General features: G+C 53.3%; 2 long non-coding RNA genes across 2 annotated transcripts; one reads left to right on the top strand and one right to left on the bottom strand.

Moving 5' to 3' along the window:
- Positions 1 to 1,725: 1,725 nt before the first annotated feature.
- Positions 1,726 to 9,347, top strand: LOC135188971 (uncharacterized). Its single transcript, XR_010307901.1, has 3 exons — positions 1,726 to 1,918; positions 7,733 to 7,831; positions 9,069 to 9,347. It is a non-coding gene; the product is annotated as an uncharacterized LOC135188971 (long non-coding RNA).
- A 6,376-nt stretch (positions 9,348 to 15,723) lies between these two features.
- On the bottom strand, positions 15,724 to 17,808 carry LOC135188906 (uncharacterized). The gene is made up of 2 exons (XR_010307883.1): positions 17,649 to 17,808; positions 15,724 to 16,105 (listed from the first exon to the last, which is right to left on the bottom strand). It is a non-coding gene; the product is annotated as an uncharacterized LOC135188906 (long non-coding RNA).
- Between the last annotated feature and the right edge of the window lie 5,971 nt (positions 17,809 to 23,779).

Genomic DNA, 23,779 nt, shown 5'->3' with positions numbered 1-23,779 from the left:
CCTGCTCTGGCAGTGGGGTTGGCCTGGATGATTTCTTTTGGTCCCTTCCAACCCTTAATATCCTGTGATCCTCTTTGGCCTCTCTCCTTGCTTCTCCATCAGTACTTAAAATGTGAGGCTTTGGGGAAGTCACCACTAGCTGCCTGGTGGAGAAGGGGCTGGGGGCCAGATGGGCAGATACTCACAGGTAAGTAGTGATAGAACAAAGGGAATGGCCTCAGGCTGTGACTGGGTAGGTTTAGACTAGATATGAGGAAAACTGTTTTCCCAGCAAGAGTGGTCAGGCACTGGAATGGGCTGCCCAAGGAGACGGTGGAGTCACTGACCCTGGAGGTTGTTTGGATGTGGTGCTTAGAGGTATGGTTTAGGGTGAACCTTGCTGAGTAAGGACTTGGTGATCCTCAGGGTCTTTTCCAAATGGAATGTGTCTGTGATTTCTGTGGCACAGCTTATGGAATTGCTGCTGAGTGCCTGTGTGCAAGAGAGGGCAGGGTGGCACCCCAAAACCTGCTGAGACAGCCAATTTTAGAGGCTGAATCCTGCAGCAAACATCCCCTGTCCAGTGCCATGGAGGTCCTTGGCCAGCAGCACCCACTGCTGGTAGTAGCTGATGCCCAGGGGTGACTGCAGTCCCACCCATGAGGGTTTGCTTGAGGACAGGAGTTTCTATTCTATAGGAGATTCTATTCTATTCTGGTGGGAGCCTTGGGTAGGGTTATAGAATCACAGGATCAAGCAGGTTGGAAGAGACCTCCAAGATCATCCAGTCCCAACTGGCACCCAGCCCTATCCAATCAACCAGACCATGGCACTAAGTGCTCCATCCAGTCTCTTCTTGAACACCTCCAGGGATGGCTACTCTACCACCTCCCTGGGCAGCCCATTCCAATGCCAATCACTCTCTCTGACAACAACTTCCTCCTAACATCCACCCTAGACCTCCTCTGGCGCAGCTTGAGACTGTGTCCCCTTGTTCTGTCCCTGGCTGCCTGGGAGAAGAACCCAACCCCACCTGGCTACAGCCTCCCTTCAGGGAGCTGCAGACAGCAATGAGCTCTGCCCTGAGCCTCCTCTGCTGCAGGCTGCACACCCCCAGCTCCCTCAGCCTCTCCTCACAGGGCTGTGCTCCAGGCCCCTCCCCAGCCTTGCTGCCCTTCTCTGGACACCTTCCAACACCTCAACATCTGTCTTGAATTCAGGAGCCCACAACTGGACACAGCACTCAAGGTGTGACTTGACCAGTGCTGAGCACAGGGGCAGAAGAACCTCCCTTGTCCTGCTGCCCACACTGCTCCTGAGCCAGACCAGGATGCCATTGGCTCTCTGCTGCAACCTGAACATCAGCCTATACCAGAAGTATCTGCAGGGGAGCATCCTGGCCCTCTCTGTGGGGGCTGCTGAAGAGTGGGGAAGGAGAGAAGCAAATGATGAGGCCTTAAATATCAGTGGGATCGGCAGCTCTGCAGACAGCCACCACGGCAGGGCTATCAAGGGCATTTTACACACCGACTCAGCCCTTTCCACTGCAGAGATCCTTGTCTCAGCTCTTCCCCTGGGACAGGAGCAGGCAGCAGGTTTGTTCCAGAACAGTGCTTTTCTATTTTTTTAAAGTTTTTCCAAGTGAAATTCTTAAGGTATCTTTTTTTCCTACTATTGCTAAGGAAACTGAACCTTCTGTCCTTGCTGGCCCCTGAGACCCAGCTCTTCCTGCTGTGATGGAAAAGGCTCCACATAGAGCTCTCTGTCCATCCAGGACAACAGGGATGCTGATGGATGCTCTGGAGTGGAGCTCACAGCATGAAGCAACGACAATGACACCAGGACAACCCTGGAGCAACAGGAGCTCCCATGGGGTTTTGGGATGGGGACAAGACAGGGTGATACATCAAGTGTCCTTCCCTGTGCATGCAAAGGGCAGGTGAGATGACTGAGTGTGGTGTTGAGCAATGCTGTACCAACCTGGCTTCTTTGGTTACAGGAGCTGTGCTGCCTGGGTTGAGGAGGATCCAGCCAAAGGGGTGACTGGAGGCAGAGATCTGCCTGGCACATAGGTGGAGCCTCCTGCTCCATCCCATGGCCTTCGTCCCCATGAGCATGGTCAGTTGCCATGGGCCACTGGTCATGCCTTTGTGCTCTCCAGGTCCTGCAGACAGACCCTTGCCTGATGTGTGTGTTGATTTCTCAGCTACTCTTGGGGCTGGCAGGAAGGAGAATCCTCAGCTACACACCCATCATCACTGTGGCTCCTTGGAAATGGTTCTGGTTTAATTCTAGCTGTTGAAAAGTGCTTTTACATTAGTAGTGTTTATCTAACACAGAAAACTCCAGGTCACCTGGGAGAGTTCACAAGTGGTGTCTTGTGTTTTGGAGGGAAAGGTACATTAAAAAAGGGAGAGTTAAGCAAAATCCTCCCCTGAGCCAGGCTGGAAGGTACAAGACTGAGCAGGCTCCTGAGCTGTGATCCTCCAAGCGGTGTCCCAGCAGCACAGGCAGTTCTGAGCTGGTAGTGCAGCAGGAGAGGCCCCATGCAGAGCAAGATGTGGCAGCAGCCCCGAGGGAATGTCTAAATGCAGCCCACCTGCTGCCCACCCAGTCTGGCCCCCGGGGCTGCTGCCTGTGCCCCACTGAAGGGGCTGGCCAGGGCTTGGGGCTGCCCCAGCACCTCAGCCCTGGTTGCCAGCTTTGCTGAGACTTTAGCCACAGCAGCAGGGCATGTGCTGGATGCCAGTTTCTGGGTATCCCGTGGAGCTGGTGGTGCACTGGGCAGCCCTGGTGATGTGTGGTATGCTGCCCTGCCCTGCAGATCTCATCCTGCCCTGCTCCAGTACCAGCAGCCCAGCACCCTTCCTTCCTGCCACCATCCCTATCCTCCTCCCTGCAGCCACTCTTTCAGGAGGATGCAGTTCTTGCTCCGGGTGATTTTCAGAGAGCTGAAGGATATTATTCTCTCTGGCAGACTCATCAATACTTTTAATTAGCTTTTTTTTTCCTCCCTGCTTCCATTCCCTTCATAGATATCAGCCTCTTAACAGATTTGAGTATGTTTTGAGCTGCCATACTCAATGCCATTTAAATCACTTCTCAAGGGCACTGGGCCAGGGATGTGCAGTGGCAGTTTAAAAGGATTAGAGCCCTTTGTTTTTTCACAAGTGGTTCAATTTACAAAAGATCAGGGTTCAAGACCTGCAGACTATAAAGTGACTTAAAGCCATGAAATCTATTTCTCACTAATTCTAGATTACTCTCTACTTAGGAGCCCAGGGTGCCAAAAATGGTGGGGTTGGTTAAAATGATATGAAATCCTAATGTCAGTCCTTTTAACCACTGCTGCACAGCATACAGTGTCATGCAAATGCTGGACCTGTGCGAGCAATTATGTGGCAATGAACATGATCACCTCGATTAAACCAACACGTGTTCTCAAAGATGTTATTTAGAGCAGATAACCGTAAAACTTTGTCCCTTGGCTTCCCCTCTGGGGCATACTCACAATGCCTTCAACACCCCACGTATCTCCTTTTGTAAAGCCCCAGCATTAATTGCCCACTGCCCATTCAGGCACAGCCCCCATTGAGGTGAATGGGGATTTTTGGCTGAATAAAGCCTGCGAAATTGGACCTCTTGTCTGTGGGCAAGAGATAGGCGACCTGCTCCTGTCTTAAGGGAGCTAAGGAAGATGTGCTTTCTGTTACCAGCCTCCCCCCCCCCCCTAAAATAACCCAACAAACCCAAGCCCACAAAGTTTTATCTGTCTCAGCATCACTCTGGCAGTTTGAAAGGGAGAGAACCTGTGGCCCACGCCATCACAGGCTCACAGGATGTAAGGGACCCAAGGAGATCATCAAGGCCAACCCCCCTGCAAGAACAGGACAATCCTCTCTAACACAGAGCACGGAGGAACACATCCAGACAGGCCTTGAAAGTCTTCAGAGGAGACCCCACAGCCTCTCTGGGCAGCCTGTGCCAGTGCTCTGGGACCCTTACAGGAAAGAAGTTCCCCTTGTGTTGAGCTGGAATCTCTTATGCTGCAATTTGCACCCATTGCTCCTTGTCCTGTCCCAGGGAGCAGTGAGCAGAGCCTGTCCCCCCATTCCTGGCAGCCTTCAGATACTTTATCAAATCCCCTCTCAGTCTTCTCTTTTCCAGGCTAAACAGCCCCAGGGCCCTCAGCCTCTCTTCATCAGCCATACCCTCCAGTCCTCTCATCATCCTCATAGCCATCTGCTGGACCCTCTCCAGCAGATCCCTGTCCCTCTACAACTGGGGAGCCCAAAATTGAACACAGTATTCAAGATGAGGTCTCACCAGGGCAGAGTAGGGGGGGGGAGGAGAAGCTTCCTATCAGAGGGAGCAATAGGACATGAATAAAGATCAGTGGGGAGAAACTGGGTCAGGCTGGCAAGAAGGTAGGAGCTGCCCCGATTGTTTCTCTTCCCAGCCATTAGCTTCACAAGAGAATCCTTTTTCTCACTGGACCACTGTACTTTCCCCCCACCTCCCTTCTTCTTTCCACTCCCCTCCTCCCCCTCCCCCCCCCAAAAAAAAAACCAAACCCAAAACCAAACCCACCCCAGTATCCCTCTGACAACCCAAAAGGAACACCACATCTGCAACTGAATGGTGCCTGCGAAGAGACAACATGAAATTTTTATAAAGCACGGCAATAAACGCTATTCAAAACAAAAAAAAACCCAAAACCCAAAAACCCAACCCCCCCCCCAAAAAAAAAACCCCACCACAATCTCTGAAAAACACGGCCCATTGAAATGACAAGCCGAAAATCATTTGCTAAGCACTGAAATGGCCCCTTTTGTCACCCCAATCCTTCTGTTGACAGTTACCTTTCAATCCTGCAATTGTGCAGTAAGTACTGATTTTTATTCAATGTTCTATTCACCCCCGGCGTATTAATGAAAAGAAAGGGGGGGGGGAGAGACTGAGAGAGAGAGAGAGAGAGGAAAAAAAAAAAGAAAGAAAGAAAAAAAAAGAGAACTTGTAAGAATAGCCTTTAATAGGCTGATAGACAAGGCTCCCCTATTCTCCTGCTCCAGCTCCTCTTATCAGCTTCTCACAGTATTGCTTGCTAGCTCAGTTCTTTCCCTTTGCTCAACTTTGCTCACCCATCTGGGCTTTTTCGCTGCTGAGATGGAAACATTTTTATTTCAGAAGTCTTGCTGACCTTTTCCTCTCCTCATGGCAGCCTGTTAGGTGAAGAGTGGGGCCTCGGATAAGCCTTTATTTAGGCTCAGAGAGGACAAGGAGTGGGTCTGGTTTGGGTTCATGCTGGAGGGGTTGGTCCTCACTGCTCCAGAGTGTCTCCTAGAACAGGGATGATAGGATACAGATACATCCTCAAGGCAGCCTGCTAGGTGAAGAGCAGGGTCTCAGATGAGCCTTTATTTAGGCTCAGAGAGGACAGGGAGTGGGTCTGGTCTTGGTTTATCCAGGACAGGCACTGATTTGGACCAGCAGGCTGGAGGGGTTGGTCCTGCAATGCTCCAGAGCGTCTCCTGCAATAGGGATGATAGGGCAGAGACCTCATCCTCAAGGCAGCCTGCTAGGTGAAGTGCTGGACCTCAGATGAGCCTTTATTTAGGCTCAGAGAGGACAAGGCGTTGGTCTGGTCTTGGTTTATCCAGGAGAGGCACTGATCTGATTTCAGTTCATGCTGGAAGGGTTGGTCCCGCAATGCTCCAGAGTGTCTCCTGGGATAGGGATGATAGGGCAGAGACCTCATCCTCAAGGCAGCCTGCTAGGTGAAGTATCCGGTCTCAGATGAGCCTTTATTTAGGCTCAAAGAGGACAAGGAGTGTGTCTGGTATCAGTTTATCCAGGACAGGCACTGATTTGGTTTCAGCTCACGATAGAAGGGTTGGTCCCGCAATGCTCCAGAGCGTCTCCTGCAATAGGGATGATAGGCCAGAGACCTCATCCTCAAGGCAGCCTGCTAGGTGAAGTATCTGGTCTCAGATGAGCCTTTATTTAGGCTCAGAGAGGACAAGAAGTGGGTCTGGTATCAGTTCATGTTGGAAGGGTTGGTTCTGCAGTGCTCCAGAGTGTCTCCTGCGATAGGGATGATAGGGCAGAGACCTCATCTGCACTGTGCAGGACTGAAGCTCACCCTTGATTGTTCTGCTCTCTTTGCTGCTCCCAGTGCTGCTGGGAGCTGGGTTCCCAGTTTGGGGGTGGCTGTTCCCATGGTAGGGAAAGGTCCCACTTCAATACAGAGGGGAGCTTCTTTACTGTAAGGGTCCCAGAGCACTGGCACAGGCTTCCCAGAGAGGTTGTGGAGTCTCCTTCTCTGGAGCCTTTCAAGGCCTCTCTGGATGTGTTCCTGTGTGACCTGAGCTAGATTGTATGGTCCTGCTGTGGCAGGGGGGTTGGCCTGGATGATCTCTTTGGGTCCCTTCCAACTCCTGATGTGCTGTGATCCTGTGAAAGGCTTGTCACAGATGCTCAGCCTCCAAGGTGCCATTACCAATGTGTTGGTTCTCATTCCTTGGCCAAAGCAATGACTTTGATGTTGCTGGTGCAATTAGAAAGTGTGTAATGAGACTCAGACAGTGTTATCCTTGGCTGGGAGTGTCAGAGTAGAACTCTCCCTGGTCCCTGAAGTGGTCATGAGGGGCTCCACCTAAACCTAGCATTTACTTTAGTGCAATTGCAAACCAACTTTGTAGCACACCTCTCAGTAGGTGAGTCACAGGTGCTGCTGGTGGTGGGATGGTCATGCCAAGGCTGCCTCTCCGTTTAGGCACAGCCACTCTGGGCTGAATGTGGTGAAGTGCTCTGTGATGCTGCCATACAGCTGGACTGGGAGCCCCATGGCATGCTGCCTCCCCAGTGCAGGCCCAGGCTGCTTAGCATTACCACCAAAGGCTGCAGACCACCTTGGCCAACTGGGACACAAGAGGCCCTCATTCCCTGGCAGTGAAGGTGCACATCCACCTCCAGACATGCTGCATGCCCCCTGCTCTGGAACAGGAATGTCTCCTCCCTCTCTGCATTCCCTGCTCCTGCAGTTCCCCTTTCCAGCAGGGAATTCAGCACACCCAGGGCTGCAGCAATGTAAACACTCTGTGTTACAAGGCCTCAAATTACAGCCCTGCTGCTCCACACATCTGTGGCTAATAGAAGCCCTCTGTGAGCAGAGGCCCCGAGCTTGGGCCAGTGACAGCAGCCACCCGCTGCTCCCTGCCCAGGCGCCCCTGTCACCCATTGCTGCTTTGGGTGCCCCCAGACCCTATAAACACCTCCACTATCACCCAAGGCAGCCCTGAGCAGGTGGAGCTGGCCGGTGACTACGAAGCAGGAGCAGTCTAGGTGGAGGCTGTTTGAACAGAGGAAATTGTTTCCCATTGTGATGCAATATTTCCACACCGGGCTCTCATTTATGCCGCGTATTAAAGTCAACACTTTGCCCATCTATCTCCATAAGGAGCTGGGCCCATTATCCCCAGTTACTTTTAAGCAGTCTTTGGCTGAGTCCTGACGTGCCTGCCAGTGCCATACATCACGGGAATGCAGTTCTTGAAACTGCAGCTTGGTGATTGATAGTTTAACCTTTTTCTGCGAGGTTAATTCGATATATGCTGGTGTAAACTATAAACCAAAGCCTCAGCCTGTCGGGAGGAGGTAATCTACATGGCACTCTTTATGAGATCTCAGGTGCTGCAGTAATTACGCCATCTCCTCCTCCTTCTCTTCTCACTGCTATTTCTCCCTCTTGGAGAGAGGAGGAGGCTACTCACTGCTCACCGGCACCCACCTGAGGAGCTCAGCGCTGACCCTGCTGCAGTGGAAGAGGCTGGAGGCCAGCTTGAGGGACCAGGTGAGGTTCCTGCTCTGGTCAGCTCCTGCAGTCTCAGCTCATTGGTGTGGGTAGGATTTTGATGTGGCCAAGGTCTTGCACGTCCCTTTCCTTCTGGTGCTGTTCCTGGAAACCAAGGTGGAGTGGCAAGTGCCTGTCTCGGCTCAGTGTGCCCCTGCCAGAGTGTAGGGCGGGATGTGAGGCTGCAGCAGGCACTCACACACCTTCTCCCTCCCTGTATTTGCAGGGTGGTTCCAAGCCCCAGCTCTCACACAACACAACATCATGGACAGCGCTGGCAACCTTGGTGTCTACACCCAAGACAAGAGCTTCACTGCTTTTCTCACCTCAGCCACCCCTGAAGAGGGGAGTTAAGTCCTGTGCTGGAGCTGAACCTCTCCTGGTTTCTTCATTCCTCTCCTCTCCTGGCTGCTGGTCAGAACAGAGGTTATTTGCCTCTTTCAGCCCAGGCTAGGGCTTTTTCTTGAGGAGGAACACTTAGGAGATGGCAGCCTTCTCCATTAGAGCTGGAGAAATCTCTCTGGAGCCACAGATTGGGAGAAGGAGATGAGCTGACCAAGATGGGTCAAAGGACAGCTGCAGCTCATGAGGATTATGGTAGGGGCTCTGTTCCAGGCATGATGCCAGAGCCTCTCTCTGCAGTTTCTCATACAGCTGGCCTGCCTGCAGCATCCCTGGAAATGAGAATGGTGGAGACCTCCGGTCCCAGAGCAGCCCACACCACCCTGCCTCATGCTGTGGCCTCTTAATACCCAACTTTTGCAGATGCCAGCTCTTCCCAGGCACTCTTTCCTCCAATCTGGAATCTCTTTACGGGTGTAGCCTGGAGCTGGAAGGCCACCCAGCTCAGCTGCTCTTGCAGGGGCACTGGAGCAGGCATCTACAATGCCTGGTCCTCTGGTCTGCTTCCTTGGCTGATGTGACTCAGAAAACCCTGTTAGTGGGGTGAGGCTTAGTGGGTCTGCAGTGGATTTGCCACCAGCCTCAAGCTCTCCCTGGTGTGGAGGGTCTCTGCAGTGGCTGTCCTGTGGGTGGCACAGCTGTGACCCCTTCCATCACAGGCTTTGGTTCATGCATCTTTTTTGGCCTCCGTCCCCAAAGGGTCATTATTTCTATAGGAAATAACTATTTCTGCTCAAGATCAATAAGATTTTGTGGAAGGGGAGGGGGAGATGAAAAAAAAAGAAGTAATGAAGAAATTTAAAGGCTTGGTTTAATTTAATCTATTTCTTTGCAGGACGCTCCCTTCGGTAACAATAGGAATTCGATCCCTGCCAGAGCAGACTCCTTAATTAGACCCCACAAAATGAACAGTAACGTGTCTCTGGGCTGAAATTCTCCCTTTCTGGAGCTTGCAGAAAGGAGGGAGTTTCTAACTCATAATTGCATCTGAATGCAAATGGCTGTGCCAATGTGAATATATTAAAAGCAGCAGCGTCAGCAATCACTGTGGAAGGGGAAAAAAAAACTACATACAAATGAGGCTCTGGCTTATTGCTCCATTTGGATGCTGTGAAATGGCACCTTATTGTGTTATTATAAGATTTCTTGCTTAGTTAACAGAAAATGCTCACAATTAAGTCTGAACTCATTTAGTGCTCAGACTAATTCACATTAGAAAAAGGATGTGACCTCGGCTCCGGATCCCTTTTCTATAGCTCTTGCTCTCTGCGGAGGTGGCGAGCCTCAGGGCTTTGGGAGTGCTGTGTGCCCCAGCCTGGCAGCAAGCAGAAGAGGGATGAGGTTCATGTGGGTCCTTGCATGGGGTGGCAGCTGTCCTCTGTGTCATGTAAGGTCCTGGGCTGCCTGCACTGGCCAAGCAGGGCAAGAAAAAACCAGGAGATTACAGCAGGTGAGCAGTGTCCCATCCAGACTGTGGGGCTGGGAGGTGCCCAGCAAACTCAGCTCCTGTCAGAGAATCATAGAATCAAGCAGGCTGGAAGAGACCTCCAAGATCATCTAGTCCAAATTACCACCCAGCCCTATCCAATCAACCAGACCATGGCACTAAGTGCCTCATCTTCTTGAACACTTCCAGGGACAGAGACTCCACCACCTCCCTGGGCAGCCCATTCCAGTGCCAATCACTCTCTCTAACAACAACTTCCTTCTAACATCCAGCCTAGACCTTCCCTGGCACAGCTTGAGGCTGTGTCCCCTTCTTCTGTTGCTGGGTGCCTGGCAGAAGAGACCAACCTCACCTGGCTACAGCCTCCCTGCAGGGAGCTGCAGACAGCAATGAGCTCTGCCCTGAGCCTCCTCTGCTGCAGGCTGCACACCCCCAGCTCCCTCAGCCTCTCCTCACAGGGCTGTGCTCCAGGCCTCTCCCCAGCCTTGCTGCCCTTCTCCAAACACCTTCCAGCACCTCAACATCTCTCTTGAATTCAGGAGCCCAGAACTGGACACAGCACTCCAGGGGTGGCCTGAGCAGTGCTTGAGCACAGGGGCAGAAGAACCTCCCTTGTCCTGCTGCCCACACTGCTCCTGAGCCAGCCCAGGATGCCACTGGCTCTGCTGCCCACCTGGGCACTGCTGCCTCCTCTGCAGCTCCTCTCTGCCAGCACCCCCACCTCCCTCTCTGCCTGGCTGCTTTCAACCACTCAGTCCCCAGACTGTAGTGCTGCTTGGGGTTGTTGTGACCAAAGTGCAGACCCCTGCCCTTGGCCTTGTTCAATCTCATCCCATTGGCCTCTGCCCACCCATGCAGCCTGGCTGGGTCCCTCTGCAGGGATCTCCTACCCTCCAACAGCTCCACACCTGCTCCTGGCTTGGTGTCACCTCCAAACTCACTGATGGTGGACTCAATCCCTTGGTCCAGTTCATCAACACAAATATTGAACATGACCAGGCCCAGCACTGATCCTCTCCCAGAGCTCTGCAAAGGAAAATCCTGCCCCTTTCTGCTGCCAGCTCTGCTGGTCTCATGGGCAGTCAGTGACCCATAGACCTGCCCATTTCTGCCCAAGCTCCTTGTTCTCAGCCTCGTGTCCTGCTCCAAGAAGCCTAGTTTTGTCCCTCTGGCAGTGGGGATGAAGCAGTGATATCCTGCTTGAGGTTATTCCAGGGCAACAACCTCAGCTGGAAGCTGCTGTGGCCGAGCTCCTTCCCTTCCCTGGGCCACCCAACCCTGCTGTGGGCATCCTTTCTCAGCCACCCGAGTGCCAACGCTGCTCTTGCACAAACAGTAACTGCAGAAACAGGCCTCTGGATAAATTATTATCGTGACCCTCGTGCTGGTGTGAAAAACTTCCTTGAGCTGCTGAGTGAAAAGTCAAAATTTGCATTTAAATAGGAAAGGTTCTGCAGTGTGCAGCACACTGGGGCTGTGTGCAGCACACTGGGACTGTGTGCGGCCAGGGCCCTGCCCGTGGGCTGAGCACCAGCGCTCAGCTCCCGGCAAGTGCATCTCCAACGTGGGCTGCACCAGCCTGCACCACACTGGAGCTGTGCCCACCTGTCAACTCCACTCTGCCTACCTGTTACCTCCACCATGCCCACTGGCTGCCACAGCTGTACCCACCCATCCTTACTGCTCTGCTTGCCTATCAACTCCACTCTGCCTACCTGTTACCTCCACCATGCCCACTGGCTGCCACAGCTGTACCCACCCATCCTTACTGCTCTGCTTGCCTATCAAATCCATTCTGCCTACCTGTTACCTCCACCATGCCCACTGGCTGCCTCAGCTGTACCCATCCATCCATCCTTCCTGCTCTGCCCACCTATCAGCTCCACTGCCTACCTGTTACCTCCACCATGTCCACCCATTGCCTGGGCTGTGCCCATCCATCCTTCCTGCTCTGCCCACGTATCAACTCCACTCTGCTTACCTGTTACCTCCACCATGTCCACCCATTGCCTCAGCTGTGCCCACCTATCACCCCATATCACCACTATCCCAGCCAGCCTTTGCACCTCTCTGGGTTGTCAGCATTTGGGTTGTCAGCATGGACCTAATTTACACACTAATGGCTTTCACAGGATCACAGGGTGTTAGGGGTTGGAAGGAACCCAAAGAGATCATCGAGTCCAACCCCCCTGCCACAGCAGGACCATACAGTCTAGCTCAGGTCACACAGGAACACATCCAGACAGGCCTTGAAAGTCTCAAGAGAAGGAGAGTTTAACCTAGCCTTGCCCTGTAGATGTGTCCAGGGAGTCTCAGCCCCTCCTTGGGCCAGATGCTCACCTGTGGTGGTGCCCTTGCCCCTGGCCAGTGCTGGCCATGCTTTGCTGGCCCTGTGCAAGCTGCATTTTGCATCCTATAGCCTGCTGGAGAGCTGCACTCTCCAGCTGCTCTCTAAGTGTGCTCAGCGTGCCGCAGGCTTTGCAGGAGACTGGCCAAGGAGGCCAGGGCCATGCACCAGGGAGAGAAGTGCAAAGCTTTTTAGGAGGTATATAAATTAATTAAGCCCCTTTTAAAGGTTAACAAGGTCCACTCTGTCTGTCATTAAAGTAACTTCATGCATTTAAATTTTAACAGTCAAACCAATTAGCAATAAAAATGTTGTATGAACTGCATTTTATTGGATTCTGGTCAAGTCAGAACTGGTTAAATGTATGATGGCTAATAGATTTTTTTTCCCCCTCCTCCCTTTTCTCCTTTTTAAGCACAAGCTGTTATTTCCCACTCCAGCAGCAGACAGTGGTGCTCATGGAGAGAACAGGGCATGTCACCTGTCACCCTGAACTGTGCAGGCAAAGAGGCCTGAAAGCCCTTTCCTGGGAGAGCAGCAGGCAGCTGAGAGCATCCTCTGGCTGGCAGGAGAAATGAATGTACCAGTGATGTGGCCACCTCAGTGCTGGGTCAAGGCTGCTGAGAGGAGGTGGAACACCACTTACTTCACCAGGCTTGTCACGGTCTGATTTATTGTCTTCTTTGAGGCAGCTCCTGGGTTGTGGTGGGGTCACTGCATAACTCACTTGGACCCAGCTGCTGGCACGTGGGACACAGAAAAGTGAGAAGCACATTTGGCACATCCTTTGGCCCTACTGCTGGTGGCAACTCACTGGGCCAGTGAGTCATGGGAGGACCCTTGAGCTCAGGAGGTGGGAGAATGGCAGTCAGAGCCACTCTGACCCAGTCCTCTCCCCACAGGCAGCTGGCACACTGATCCCATGCTGAGCATCACCAGGACAGCACTTAGGACTCTTAAAAAAAATCATAGGATCAACCAGGTTGGAAGAGACCTCCAGGATCATCCAGTCCAGCCTAGCAACCAGCCCTGACCAATCAACTAGACCATGGCACTAAACGGTCCAGTCTCTTCTTGTACACCTCCAGGGATGGCAACTCCACCACCTCCCTGGGCAGCCCATTCCAATGCCAATCACTCTCTCTGACAACAACTTTCTCCTAACATCCACCCTAGACCTCCCCTGGCACAACTTGAGGCTGTGTCCCCTTGTTCTGTCCCTGGCTGCCTGGCAGAAGAGCCCAACCCCACCTGGCTACAGCCTCCCTTCAGGGAGCTGCAGACAGCAATGAGGTCTGCCCTGAGCCTCCTCTGCTGCAGGCTGCACACCCCCAGCTCCCTCAGCCTCTCCTCACAGGGCTGTGCTCCAGGCCCCTCCCCAGCCTTGCTGCCCTTCTCTCAACACCTTCCAGCACCTCAACATCTCTCTTGAATTCAGGAGCCCACAACTGGACACAGCACTCAAGCCGTGCCCCTAGCAGTGCTGAGCACAGGGGCAGAAGAACCTCCCTTGTCCTGTTGGCCACGCTGCTCCTGAGCCAGCCCAGGATGCCATTGGCTCTGCTGCCCACCTGGGCACTGCTACCTCATCTTCATCTCCTCTCTCCCAGCACCCCCGGCTCCCTCTCTGCCTGGTTGCTCTCAGCCACTCTGTTCCCAGCCTGTAGTGCTGCTTGGGGTTGTTGTGGCCAACGTGTAGAATCCTGCCCTTGGCCTTGTTCAATCTCATCCCATTGGCCTCTGCCCACCCATGCAGCCTGGCCAGGTCCCTCTTCAGCTCTCTCCGACCCTCCAACAGCTCCACACCTGCTCCTGGCTTGGTGTCATCTGCAAACTCACTGATGCTGGACTCAATCTCTTGGTCCAGTTCATCAACACAGATATTGAACAGTACCAGGCCCAGCACTGGTGATGCTGTTCTGTACATGCCATTGCAGGGACACATTGGAGCCCCTTCCCAGCTCAAAGGGCAGTAAAGGAAAAATCATCTGCACAAGGGGCCCCAAGAGCTGATGCAGCAAGTTCCAGGCCTGAGCAGGAATTGCAGGATTAGGACACTCCTGCCCTTAATGAGGACCATGTGAGCCAGGACGTCTGGGTGGCTGCAGCTGGAGGCACAGTGCTGCAGAGGAGTTACCCCAAGGAGATGGAGCTGGCACCTGTTCAGCTCGATTGCCAGCACCAGTTCACCTCTTACAGCAAACAACAGCAGCTCCAAACATCTCAAGGACTGCTCAGGATATTCAGCATCTCCCAGTTCAGGGCTGGTAACCACCAGTGGTGGGAGAGGGATGCCCAGGGTGGACTGAAACCAACCCCAGACCTGCTGCTGGCAAAAGCATGATGTGCCCCATCTGTGCAGACACTTCAGGGGACATTTTTCAGAGGAAGGTGGAAGCAGCAAGTGGTGCAGGGAGTCAACAAGCTATTTGGGTCAGAAATGTATTTCTGGCTGATATGACAGAAGGATGATCCAAAGAGAAAGACTTGGTGGAAGGGCAGTGGTTAAGTTCTTAGTATTTGTTTCCCCCTTAGCCCCACAGAGAGTTGCTCAGGTACTCCAGCACCAGAATCCAGAATGGCAAAGTAGGCCAGGACAGAGCTAGGATGAAGGAGGTTTGCTGCAGGACAGGGCAGATCTGGCCCCTCTGAAGGGGCTGTGCTGCCAGGCTGAGCCCGTCGGGAATGGTGCCAGGGCACTCAGACCCTGCTCCACTCTGTTCACCTTTCAAAATGAGAAATGATGAGGAGGGAGGGAGGGAGGGGAGGGGGAGTGGAGGTTAATCCTCAGCAGAGCTGCTCCAAGCACCCCCAAGAACAGTTGTGGAAACCAGATGTTGAGGAGCAGTGTGGGAGGGGGAGGGGGCCTGTATCTGTTCATAATTACTCTTGATTTTGTGCGATGACATCGAGCTTGGAGGCAAACATGAAAGAACACTTGTGGGGACAGCAGTGCTCATGCCTGCCCGGGGATTAACAAGGCCTGACTGCTGTGTGGGGAGTGGGGAGGTGCAGATGGAAGCGTTTTGTGGGGGTTTGATGTTCCACAGGCCCAAGCAGACCCTCGCTGATGCTGCTGATTGCCCTCCCCCCAGCATAGCAGTCAGTGTGCCAAGCTTGGGAAGCTCCCGACCCTTCCTGTGCTGTGCTCCAGCACCTTCATGCCACCTTGCTGTGCCAAGGGGAATCCTCAGGCTGCCCAAGGAGCTTGGGTCAGCATTCTGGAGGCAGCACAGGAGCCTGCTTGCCTCTAGCAAATGCATGGCAGCCCTACTGAAAAATAGACCTGGGGTGGTCCCAGCAGGACTAGCAAGGGCACAGGCACAAGACCAGCATCCACCAAGGCTGGCACTCCTCTCTAGTGATGCAATGGTGTTAACAGGAACCCTAGCATCTGCTGGTGGCTCCTCCAGCATGAGAGGGATGCAGAGCCTGAGCTGGGCTTGGTGCCCAGACCTGCTGGTCATCTGGGATGGTGACTCCCTTTGGCACAGGGTCAAACCTAGCAGATCTGGCACTGGCCAGCTCAGCAGCTGGAGGCCCTGGCCATGCAGAGGACCAAGTGAATTCCACTGCTGTGGAATTCCAGCCCTGAAGCCTTTCCCCTCTCAGATATGAGGGAAACTGCAGCTCAGTGTAAGGAGCAATTAGCCAGGTCTGTCAGGAGTGGGGAAGACTCCCACAGACTCCAGTGGCAACATTACAAATGAGTTTAATCAAATTTCTCCACCCATTGAGGAAGCAATAAAGATAAAGGGTACTCATACCAGCACTGTGCTTTCCAGTTCTGCTGCAACAGCCTCGTGTGTCAGCAGCTGGGATGCATTCTTCATACAATCTTACCCTTGTCCAAAAGTGGCCTCTACAGAGAGCCCCACAAAGAGCTGCCCCTGAGGACTGTGTCTTCACTGCTGTCCAGGGGTAACGTGGTAGATGCTCACTCAGAGCCTGAACTTGGAGCTGGCCAATTCCACTAGTCCCAGCACTGGGAGAAGAAGTTTTTCCTCAGACAGAGTGTTCACAGGAGCAGCAATGGGGCAGTGTCCAGTGAACCTCCTGTGGAAGCCAGTTCACTGACCTGTGAACAGCATAGCAACGGTTACAAACCAAAGATTATCCACCTTTGGTTAAATTGGAGCAGTTAAGAAGTAATTAGTACTGTGCTCTGGATGAAAGGAATTTTCCTTCAGTAGTTGCCCAGTGGCTGCCCAAAGCCTGAGATTTAGACACTGGGATGGGAACCAGGGAGCTCACCCTGGCCAAATCACCAGCACAATCACACATGGCCCCAGAATCCTCTCTGCAGCCTCTGGAGTTTGAAGTAACTGACCCTTCCTTCCCCTGGAGAAGCACTGCTGCTAGGTCCTGGGTGACTCCTGGGATCCCAACACAGCCCATTCTGAATGAGAAGGACCCTGACCTGCCTTGAATCCTGCACCTAACAAGGGCTGGCCCAGCAGGTAAGTTCTTTCATGCTTCTGGGGAAAAGAACCTTCCAAGGGCAACAGCATCTGACAGGTGAGGTGTGCAAAGCACACACCCAGCTCTGCTCAGAGGAGGAGCCACTTCAGTCACCAGCTGCCTCTGCACACTTGCTCCAGACCTGGAGAGAAATGGTTGTAATTTTTAATTTGCAAAATAATGAGAGAAGGAGCCTGTGACTGGGGGGGAGCAGCAGAGCAGATGGGCAGCAGGGGCTGCCCGCCTTCACCAGCGAATTCCAGGCGCTTCTGGGATTCCTTGCAGCAGCAGGGTTTGTTTTGTTAGCGGTTTGGCATCCTTCCTCTCCTAACCTTCGTGTTCTGCAGGAGCAGCCGTGCTGGGTGCAGGACTGGGAAAGCACAGAGCAGCACTTTGCATCCCACCGGCTTGAGCCAGCAGCTGCCAGCCTCTCTCCAGTTGTTTTGCTCCCTCCATCAAACCACCATCGCCAGCCTCGCTCTTATTCACCACAGGTCACACCAAGTCACAGCCTGCGGTTTGGCTGCCTGTTTGTTTAGCTCCATGTGGCTGGGCAGGGGTCAGCTCTCTTGCAGGCTGGGGCAGAGTTGCCTGGCCTTGCAGGACCCACTCTGGCAGTCATCCAGCACAGGATGCCTGCTGCCAGGAAACACCCAGGTTCTGCCTCACCACCCAGCAGCACAGAAAACTCTCCAGTGTGGTCCCTGCAGCCCTGTGCTTGGTCCTGTACATCCAGCTCAGCACCTTCCCCGCTGGAGCAGGGTGGCTGGTGGTGGTGTGGTACATGATGACACCCAGGTCAAAGGAAACCCCAGCATAAGCCATTAGGAAATCCAGAACCTGTTCATGCTTCTGAGGGAAAACAAGTGCCAACTGAGCAGGCAGATGCCTCTGAGCCACCTCCTGCTCCCAGCACAGACAGGAGCACTGGCCTGGGCTGGCTGCTCCCCTTCCCTATCCTAAATGATAGGATTTTAGATGTCAGACTCTTTGCCCTGCATCCCTCAGGATTGCTTACTCCAAGTCTCAAACGCTGGTAACTTTCCAGGAGGGGAAAAAAGAAAGCCTCAGTAGTTCCCAAAGAGTCTCACTTTACACCTTAATCTTCACTCCTAACAGTGCTGCCCTTGAGTGGCAGCCCCAAAGGATACAATTCCTACCTGAAAGATCCTGCTGCAAGACCTCAGCTCCAAAGGAAACATCTCCAGGCCATGCCCAGCACTCTGCTCACTCTTCTGCTACAGCCAATAGTTCCAGGCAGGGGAAGCATCCCAATCTCCTCAGCTCTCACCTAGAGAGCCAAAATCCACTCAACAACCCCCTCCCAAACACCTCACTTTAAAGCAGAGCTGCTTCAGTGCTTTTATCCTCTGCAGCTGAGTCCAGGTTCAGCTGCTCTCTGATTGCCACCTCATCAGGGCAAAACCTCAGCCCTGCTGAGCAGCACCACACAGTCTCTGGTGGGTTGGTGCTGCAGTGGTGCCCAGCTCCTGCCCTGGAGAGCTCAAGGCACTAGCATTGTGTCCATCCATGTGCCACCTAGCAACGGGCAGGGAGGTTTGATTGGTGTGTGCCATCACCCAATGACCCTCCTAGCACTGAGCAGTTGGGCAGGACACTCTCCTGAGGTTTCCAGCATGTCTGGGGCTCAGTGGAAAGCTGCAGCCTCAGTTGTGGTGAATACTGGTGCTGATGGATGATCTTTCGAGGTCCCTTCCAGCCCCTGACGATCTGCTGGTGGGCAGATGATTAAGGACTCGCCCAGCATGTTTGTGTCTGTCTGTGCCTCTGTCTGCCATGCAGGAGGCTGTGCCAGCCAGAGCTGCCTGGTGCAGAGGTGTTTTCTCTGGGCCAAGCTGACTGTGACAATCTGGGCAGCTCCAACCCTGTGACTCCTTGAGCATGGGCGTTAGAAGGTGACACTCTGCATCTGCTTGACGAAATGCAGCCTCAGCCTTTGTGCTGAGCATTTTAACCAAGAGGAATTCAGTCCTCACTCAAAGAGGATTCTCTGTTATTATTGGCTTAGAGCTGCTCAGAAATAAACAGCAATAAATACTCTGCCAATTTGCTCTCAGAATGTTCTCATTTGAGACACGCCATGCAGAAAAAAAATATTAACAAAATAAACTCCTAGCTTATAAAAGGCTAAAGAGAGCTTGTTTTTGGAGTGTCAATGTTTGTCAGAGTGCTCTCTAAAGAATCCACAATTGGAGTTAAGCAGCCATTGGGAACGTGTCCTCTCAGGGCAAACCACCAGAGACTGCTGCGAGCATTTGCTTGTGCTAGCAGAGGTGAGACCTGGGAGCAGCCTTCTTGGCAGCAGGAGGGAGCATCGCTGCGGTTTGGAGCTAGGGGAAATCTGGGGAGCTTTAGGAAAGGGCTACACCTGGCTGCTGAGCTCGCAGCAAGACCCTGCCAGGCCCCCAGGTGAATCCTCCAGCAGCCATCTCCTTTTACATCTCCTCATTGTCTGGTGAAGGTTGGCAGGCTGCGGCTCCCAGCTCCTGGGTATCAGTGTGCAAGCCAAGCAGGACAGCGATGCCTTGACACCGAACGTAACAGAGTTGTATTGTTCTTGTAATGAGCCTCGGCTCTTGGAAGGGAGGCACAAAGCCTACACAATTACATTACAGCTGAATAGGATTGCATTAGTTAATGGAGATGACCTCCGAGGAGGAATGTTCTCCTCTTATTAATTTAAGATAATTACATTAAGTTCTCTTCTCAAACTCAGCCTGTGAGGATGTTTTTCCACCATCAGTTCCTGTGTAGGTTCTTCAGGTTCTTAGTGTCTGCTGCTGATCACCAGCATGGGGGTTAAACGTCCCCAGAGGGATGTGGGGCTTCCAGGGGTGGGGGGTTCTGCTGGCAGAGCTGCCCTGTGTGGTGATGATCAGAACACAGACCCTAGTGTATCCAACCCTCTGCTATAGGCAGGGATACCTCCCACTAAAACAGGTCACTCAAAGCCTCATCTAACCTGGCCTTGAACACCTCCAGGGAGGTTGTGGAGCGCAGAAGCACCAAACATGATCAAAGATCACATTGGGTGCTTCTGCGCTCCACAACCTCCCTGGGCAACCTGTGCCAGTGTCTCACCATCTTCACTGCAAACAACTTCTTCCTCACATCCACATGCAATCTCCCCTCTGCCAGTTCAAACCCATTCCTCCTCCTCCTGGCATTCCAAGACCTTGTCAATAGTCCCTCCTCAGCCCTCCCGTAGCCCCCTTCAGAGGAAGGCCACTCCAAGATCTCCTTGAAGCCTTCTCCTCTCCAGGTGGAAGAGTCTCAACTCTTGTAGCCTGTCCTCAACAGCAGAGCTGCTGTAGCTCTCTGAGCATCTTCATGGCCTCCTCTGGACTGGCTCAAACAGTTCCATGTCCTTCTTGTGCTGGCGGCTCCAGAACTGCACACAGGACTCCAGGTGGCGTCTGAGGAGAGCAGAGACAAGGGGCAGAATCCCCTCTCTTGCCCTGCTGCCCACACTGCTCTTGCTGCAGCCCAGCACAGGGTTGCTGTCTGGGCTGCACTCACACTGCAGGCCCATGCTGAGCTTTTTATCACCCCAGACCCCCAGGTCCTTTTCCTCAGGGCTGCTCTCAGCCATTCCCCACCCAGTCTGGAGCTGCACTTGGGATTGCACCGACCTAGGCACAGGACCTTACACTTGGCCTTGTTGAATATCATGAGGTTGGCCTGGGCACACCTCTCCAGCCAGCTTCTGCCATATTAACTGCTTCTGCTTGGATCTGTGTAACCCAACTAATCATTCTGCTTCTAACCCCTCCCTTGCCAATCCTTCCAACTCACCTTGCACATAAGGCAGATTCTGGGATAAGAGAGGAGAGAGGAAAGAAGGTGGAAGGGTGGTTGGGAGCCCCTGCTGGACACTCTGGTTTCTGGGAGGGCTGTTGTGTTTCTGTATTACTTTTAACTTGTCTATTTCTTTATATAGCTGTAAACTTTTGCAATATATTGTAAATATCTGCTTGTATATTCTGCTAAGTTGTGAATATGAAGCTTCATTCCTCAACTTCCAGCCGGCTGAGTCTAGTCTAGGTGAATTCATTGTGTTGGTGGGGCAGGAAACTCCTAAACTACCACAGAGCTTTTTACTTAGGAGCTGCATTTTAAGAGAAAAATGATGAAGTATTACATGGCTGAAGTTCTCTTCCTTTTGAGAGGGGGACACAAAGCTCACCCTGCAAGTTGGGTACCTCTAAAAATGCCATTTCTCCTGACTTGGAAGCCTTCAGGCACAGAGACAAGCCCCACTCCATCCCTCCCCTTTCTCCACTTGACACACGTTAGTCCAGTGCCAGCCCGGGAGGTGTGAACATGATAAAGTGTGAAAGCCTGAAATAAAGCTTAACAGAGAGTTGAAATGGAGTTGTTCAGCATTATTGGCTTGTAAATTGTTCCTGTGATGAGATTTAGTAAAAGACCGAAGAGGTCCTTTGGCAGCAGGGGAGTATTTATGGTGCTTTTGTACTGGTACACGAACACTTTCCTGTTCTGCCTGTGTTTGTGGCTGCCCTGGAGCTGTGTCCTTGTTTATTAGTACTTTACACACCGGTGCCAGGGAGGTTTGGGGCTTTTCCCATGCTCAGGCACTTTCCTGCAGAGATAACAGGTAGGAAAATGAACAGTCAGGAGTCCTTGGTGTGGCAAAAAGTGGGAACCAACAGTCCACCTTCAGAGGCAGGAGGTTTGGTGTCTCTCTTGGTGGCTGAAGCTGGCTTTTCTTGTGATTGCTTTCAAGCACTGCAGGTGTGGGGGTGAGTCCCTGCTTTTCAAGGCAGGATCCCAAGATATGGCCTGGTTCTGTTACCTGGCTGCCAGAGGAGCCAACGATGCCCCATCCTGGCCTCGGGGATGGTGGTTGGTAGCCAGCAGCACCAAGGATGGCTGGGCAGGGTCCTCCCTCCCCCCTCCACCTTTGCACTAGTTGCATGTAGTCACACTGAGAGTGCCCTCACACTGCGGAAGATGCCAATCTGCTGCTGCCACTAAAGATAGCTTCGTAGCATGAGCTGAGCTCAGAGAGGGGCTGGTGGGTCACTGGCTGTGGGCATATTTTAGCAACAAACTCCAGCTCCAATGAGCACTCTTCAGTAGGCAGAGCCTGGTGAATGGAAGCTTCATTCTGTCTTTGCTCAGACATTGTCCCTTGTGTCAGGACAGAGGTCACTGGGAAGGGAGGACAGTCAGACCAACGTGCTCAGAGAAGCAGCAGAGACATCTTCCTTTAACACCCTTGTCACGTACTCAGCCATCATGCTGCTGCTGGCAGCCGAGTGCCTTTGTGTCCCTGTGCCAGTGCTGCTGGGTGTCAGAGCCATCACCAGTGCCACGGCTCCCACCTTGCAGACCTTGGAGGGGCTCCTCTCACCTCGGTGGTGTTGCCCTGGAGAAGCACCAGCAGGCAGCTTCAGGTGGAAACCGATGGATGCAGGAGCCCACAAAAGGCACAAGTCCCTCAAGAGAAGGACTCTGAGCGTGGCTGCCCAGCCCCATGGAGCCACTGCAGCCCTGCCACCCTCTCTGTTCAAGCTTTCCAAGGCAGGAAGCAGAGCCTTTGCCTCAGCACAGACTGACACACTTTGCAGGAGCGATGGGACCCCTGGGAGCTCTGGGATCAGCGGCGGAGCAGGTTGCAGCATTTATGCACTGGTCATGTCAGGCCAAATGGGACATGCTGCCCCTGCTGACTGCTGGGCTGGTTGCCACTGGGAATCTCACAGTCGGGCTGCAGACACACTGGGGACTCCCCTATTTGTACCAACAACAAGATGAAAGCTGAGCTAAACCTGGGGATGTGCACAAACAGCTCTTGAAGGGCTGGGAGGAGAGCAGCTAGAGGCAGGCAGCAGCTCTTGCCATTGTGCCGGCTGGGGACAACCCTCCTGCGAGTTCCTGTGCAGACTCTGTCTTAGAGTCCTGCTATTGCTTTTCCACAAATACTGGAGTTTTTGAGCCTAAAAGCAGCAAAAAACGGGGCCATGACCTGTTCATAGGAGCAGAGACCTGGGAGAAGGATGCTGCAGGGTCTGGAGGAATCAGGACATTGCATAGACAGGCAATGCCACCTCTCCCGGGAACATTGTGATGGCTGAAGAGTGAAGAGCTGCTGCAGAACTGGCAGTCCTGGCCATTCCCAGGGCCATTCCCAGGGTAGTTTCCAGGGCTGGCCCTAATTGCTCCTGGGGAGCTGAGAAGAGGTAGGAAAACAAGTCCCTGCAGTGCTGCAGGTGGGTGGACAGGGACAGAGAGTGTCAGGAGCTCAGCCCCACTAAATCTGTGCTCCAACTGTCAGGCTCCACTGTTCCAGGGGAAGCCTTGGGTGCAGGATCAGTCCTGCCCTTGCATCCTGAGGACAAACACAATGCTCATGGGAAGGGATCACAGACACTGCACAGCTCCTCCGGATATCCACCAGCTCTTGCCAACACAGAACTGCATCCTGGCCTGTATGAGGAGCAGTGTGGTCAGCAGGGCCAGGGAAGTCCTTCTGCCCCTGTACTCAGCACTGCTCAGGCCACACCTTGAGTGCTGTGTCCAGTTCTGGGCCCCTCAATTTAAGAAAGATGTTGAGGTGCTGGAAGGTGTCCAGAGAAGGGCAGCAAGGCTGGGGAGGGGCCTGGAGCACAGCCCTGTGAGGAGAGGCTGAGGGAGCTGGGGGGGTGCAGCCTGCAGCAGAGGAGGCTCAGGGCAGAGCTCATTGCTGTCTGCAGCTACCCGAAGGGAGGTTGTAGCCAGATGGGGTTGGGCTCTTCTGCCAGGCAGCCAGTGACAGGACAAAGGGACACAGCCTCAAGCTGCATCAGGGCAGGTCAGGGCTGGATGTTAGGAGGAAGCTGTTGTCAGAGAGAGTGATTGACATTGGAATGGGCTGCCCAGGGAGGTGGTGGAGTCCCCATCCCTGGACTCCAGGGCGGTGCTTGGGGACATGGTTTAGGGTGAACCTTGTAGAGCAGGGATATGGGCTGGACTTAGTGATCCCGAGGGGCTTTGCCAGCCTGGCTGCTTCTGTGTGATACTGTGTAAGGTAGCCACAGCTGCTGCAAAAAGCTTAGCTCCTGGGCACTCTGTGATCACACTGGGAGCACTGTGGCCATCTCACCTTACCATACCACACAGACTGCAGATGTGTGATCCTCTTGGGAACAGGGAGCAATGCACCCTTTGGCTCCTAGATCTGGAGGCTGGGCTGCTGTAGGCTTTTCCGCCCCAGCGGCTTCTGAGCTGCAGCCTCCAGAAGCTGCGGGTGCTGAGCTGAGGCTGG

This window comes from Pogoniulus pusillus, chromosome 30 (assembly GCF_015220805.1).
Source record: "Pogoniulus pusillus isolate bPogPus1 chromosome 30, bPogPus1.pri, whole genome shotgun sequence".
Classification (NCBI taxonomy): domain Eukaryota; kingdom Metazoa; phylum Chordata; class Aves; order Piciformes; family Lybiidae; genus Pogoniulus; species Pogoniulus pusillus.
The sequence above is the reverse complement of the archived record's forward strand: the minus strand, read 5'-3'. Positions and strand labels throughout refer to the sequence as shown.